Source organism: Cicer arietinum, chromosome 1, assembly GCF_000331145.2.
Source record: "Cicer arietinum cultivar CDC Frontier isolate Library 1 chromosome 1, Cicar.CDCFrontier_v2.0, whole genome shotgun sequence".
Taxonomy (NCBI): domain Eukaryota; kingdom Viridiplantae; phylum Streptophyta; class Magnoliopsida; order Fabales; family Fabaceae; genus Cicer; species Cicer arietinum.
Window position 1 is genome coordinate 37494922 of NC_021160.2, and position 5029 is coordinate 37499950.

Consider the following 5029-nt stretch of genomic DNA (forward strand, 5'->3'; position numbering starts at 1 on the left):
TTAGTTAATTTAAGGAGTTATTTGATATATTTTGTTGATTTTTAATTCTTTGAGTTAATAAAATGTTTGTGTTTTTATTCCCTTGATTAAGTTGGGATTTTTTTCGTAATTTTATGTTGCTTTTTGTTTTAGTGCAGTGCTGAATTTTAGCGAGAAATCAACATGACCTATGTGGAGTATTTTTGTCATATCTTGACTTGTAGATGTCAAATTGGAGTCCCACCAAGTAAAAGTAAAATGTAAAATCTGTAGCTACAACTTTCATGACGACATCGGGACCCAATTCAGACTCAAGAGGGGAAAAATACAAAAAAACGTCAAACAAAAGAAGTTGTGCGCATGAAGCGCAACAGCTGCGCATGTGACGCATTTCCATGCTGGAGACTTTGTCAATTTGCGCTTGAAGCGCAACAGCTGCGCCTGGGGCGCGTGGCACACAAGATCAAACATTAAAATGCATTTTTTTTCTTCACTTTCTAGGATCTTTTTGACTATTGGGAAGTTCTTAGCAGAGAAACTCATAGACGATTGTTCTTAACACCATTGGAGGAGTTTTATCAAGAATCATTCATGAATCCTTCTTGTTATTCTTCTTTAATCTCTATCTTTTCTATCTCTGTCATGAGTACTAAACTCTATTTTTTAGGGATGAGTCTAACAAGATGAAACTCTTATTTTTCTGATTTGATTTCTAGTTATATGAATGTGTTTATTGAATTATTTTTCTCATATCTTTGCTTAATGTTTTTTATTGCTTGATCAACATTGAAATGTTCTACGAATCGTATTTTGAAACGGAAGTGGAATTTACGAATGCTTGAGATGAGAAATTCATGAATTTTTAGTTTAGGGATAGATGCAGGTCATGAATGCAATCAAATTGAATAGTGGCCATAGCTACCGTGTTGAAGGTGAACTAAGATAATTTGACTTGTGTTTCCTTTCTTTATCTCTTTCTTTAATTTTGTTTTATCACGCTTTTATGTTATCATCTGTTTTATCAAAAGTTTTAAAACCTTAAAAACACAATTTAAACCTCTTTTCTTGTGTTTTTTTATCAATGCATTTATGCACATGTTTCTAGCTTTGTAATGTGACATTTTGAAAGCCCTTTTTAGCATAGTATTAGTTTTTTTACCATCTTTCTAGCTTTGAGTCATAATTGAGTTCTAATGTAATTATTTGCATATTGATCTTAGCTCGCTCTGTAGACCATAACTTGAGTTCTAGATATCGGATTGACGTGTGTGAGTAGGTCCTGAAAAGCTAAGAGTTAGAGTTACAACTTTTATGTTGGAGAAAAAGCTCACATATGAACTTTACTTGGACAAAAATGCTGGTTACATGACCTGGGCTTTCATAATAATATTTAGTATCGGGCCACTTGTTTTTCTCTCTGGAGCTTTAAGAGCCCAACACAAGTACTATATATTTTGTTTTGTTTTTTAGTAAGTCAGGCTTGGTTTTTTTGGGGGCTCAAATACTCGTATACAATAGAGATTTTTCTTATTTGGAAATAAATAGAACAATAACCTTCCTTGGCAGATTTCTGATGGAAGGCTAAATTCAAGGATAAATCCACTGGTTCAGGATTTCATCAAGACCTTGAGGTTTATTTTATAATTTTAATAATGTTGATGATTTTATTCCTTTTCTTGATTATATTGTTTTCTTATTGCTTAATTCAAATGTCAATAGATTTGATAATTTGGTTTGACAAAATTCGGTTTCTAAATTAATTAACTGTAGGTTTTCACACTTGATTGTTAACTATAATACATCGATTAATGTGATGCTTAATACAGTCAATGAAACATAATTCACATAAGATTGTTTTAAGCTTGCTTGATCAATTATATAGTCAAACATGAATGAAATCTCAATTAGAAATCAAACCCGCTGATAGAATTTGTGATAGGTATGAAATTCTCGAACTAGTGGATTAGTCGTTCCAACATACGTGATCGTAATTTGTTCCTCAAATTGTTTCGAACCTAAAATTATAAACGCCCTTCTTTATTTTTTTTTATTGATTCTGAATTCGGTTAATATTATCAAAAGTCCTCGCGCGACGACTCGAGTTGTTGTCTTAAGCTACATTTTTATTACTCATACTTAACCTATGAGCGACAACAATTCAGTTTCTCTCTCTTCAAAATAGTACAGAGGGAGTAGCTAGTGGGACATCAGATTTGGTAGAGGAATTGGGTTCTAAAGAAACATTAATTGTAAGGACTTCCAAGGGAGGTGTCTCAAACTAACTAATGACCAAAGGGACTTGCAACGGTGTTGGTGAAACAACCACTGGAATTTCCAAATGATCAGGTCTAAATAGAGAGGCAACTACACAAGTTATTCCTTCTATTATTGCAGTTAGAGTCCTCGTGGTTTGAGTTTCTTGTGCCTTCTTGAAGTGCATAACCCAAAGGTAAATGATCTATACAATATTTTGAATAGCAATAGAGTTTTGATGAACCAATTGTTTTCCCTTTTCTAGTTAACTATGAGAGAGAGACAATTGTCCCATTTAGCACATACTTCATTATGATCAAAGTTGCTTGAGTTCATGTTCCTAATCATGTAAACCCTAATAGTGGCAAGTGAGGGTGATGTTTGGTTTAGATTGTTTGGGGTGGCTGGAGGTGTTGTATTAGCTAAGTTTAGCTCAGTTTGGTTTGGGAGTTCAAAGTATAAGGGGTAAGGATTTTCTACATAGCGAGCAATGTCTAACTCTTCTTGAGGTTTATTAAGAAATGTATCATTCGAGGTCTCAAAAGAGTATGAGTTAGATGCAAGAAGAGACATTGATAGGCTTTTCCTTGGGTTGCTCAAAGGTGGGGGGTGTTTGTGGTTTTATATGTTTGTTTAGTGTTAGAGGGGGTTGAGTTTCAGTTTCAGATACAGCAGTTAGTATTTCAGGTTAGGGTTGAGTATCGACATAGGGTAAGGTTAGGTTGATTATTTCGAACTTAACATTGGATGAAATTAAGTCTAGGTTGCTATTAAAATTAATAGAAACAGAAACATATGATCTCTAACCGAGAAGGTAATGTCTTGGGATTCACTAGCATGATCTGTGAGCCTATGAACTTCACTACTTGGCAGCAATGAGTCTAATGCACCAAATTTTGGGTCTGTTTTTTTTAATACCCTCTTTTTGAAAAAAAAACACCAAAATATTCCATTTAAAAAAAATATATAAAAATGCCTCTTTTTTTAAAAATCAAGTGGGAAGTCGCCATTTGAAACTCGGGCTTCCTTAAGGAAGTCGCCATTCCAAATGAAAACTTGTAAGTAAAGAAAAAAAAAATGGGGCATTTTGGTATATTTTTTTCAAATTGGGGTATTTTGGTGTTTTTTTTTCAAAAAGAGGGTATTGAAAAAAAAAACCCCAGATTTTTATCCAAGGTGTTAGCTAAACAACGTCAATTCTTTTAAAAAATGAGAATTGTTTTTACAACGAATACTACACGACAAAATAGGTAAAAAAAAATTTATTTTTTAACAGCTAAAACATTAACTATTAAATTATAACCTTTAATCTCTATTTACTTTAGAAATATTATCAATGCGTCAAGTTAAATAATTTCAATTAGATTTCACGAAAATAAAATAACGAAATTCGTGAAGCTTATTTCGCAAAAAAACTAAAAAAACTACATATGCTCAAAATGAAAGTATAGTTGTAAGTTGAAAATAAATGAATTAGAAGGTCACGAGATATTAGAAAATACTTAGAGCAACTACACTATCATGATATTATTTCTCTGTAATGTCACAAAAACAAACAACATAACAATAAGATTATTCTTAAATTTAATCCAACTCGACAGTACCTAAAATATTATATAAGGGTCATTTCAAAATAATATGAATCAAGTTAAGAATATCAATTCACTATAGAAATGGTCAAACATTTTTTTCTCAAAGTTACACAAAAGGTAAAAAGACAACTATCAAAGCGCCACAAAATGGAATCAGAAGAAAATGGATACGATCATTATTACAAACACACATACATAAAATCTTAATTTTAAAAATATTATATATTTTTTCAACAAAATTAAATAATCAAATAAATATCACAGCACAGGGAGCACCAATTACCTTTTCATCAAATGCCAAAAATACAACTAAGAAAAATCAAGTCAGTTTATTCATAAAGTGAAACATTATAATTTTAAGAAAATACTCACATACATATAGACATCAACAAGGTAAAACTTTCACATATATCAATTAATACCAACAATGAAAATGCAGTTAGTATGAACGCCAATACAAAACTCTATGCATGATTCGAATATAAATCACACATACCAATAAATAAATTTTGCATGAACCTGTACAAAGTTATAACAGTGTCACCCATACCAATGGAAAAATTCGTAAGAAGCCGAACAAATGTTTATTCCTACATGTACCTTAACTAAAGCATTTCTTGTTATTTCAATGATATATGATTGCAGACATCATCGAGATAGTACTAGTAGATAGCAAACTAGAAATGGAAGAGTTGTAGAAAACAAAAAATTTCAATAAAGCTAATTTAATTCACTACGCCAAAAATGACATTTTACAGTGCATCTTTTACAGCGCTTATTAAATACAAGCGCTGTTGTAGAATTTTTTTAAAAATAACGGAGGATACAACAACACTTTTTTGACAAGCGCTGTAGAAAAAGCGCTGTTGTAGGCTTTTAAAAAATAAGTTAAGAAGGTCTTTTAGAGCGCTCTTTCAAGAGCACTACAATAGACTTTTAAAACATAAGTTAAGGAAGTCTTTTACAGCGCTCTTTCAAAGAGTGCTGTAATAGGCTTTTAAAAAATAAGATAAAGAGGTATTTTACAGCGCTCTTTTAAAGAGCGCTGTAATAGGCTTTTAAAAAATAAGTTAAGGAGACCTTTTACAACGCTATTTCAAAGAGCGTTGTAATAGGCTTTTAAAAAATAAGTTAAGGAAGTATTTTACAGCGCTATTTTAAAGAGCGTTGTAATAGGCTTTTAAAAATAAGTTAAGGAGGCCTTT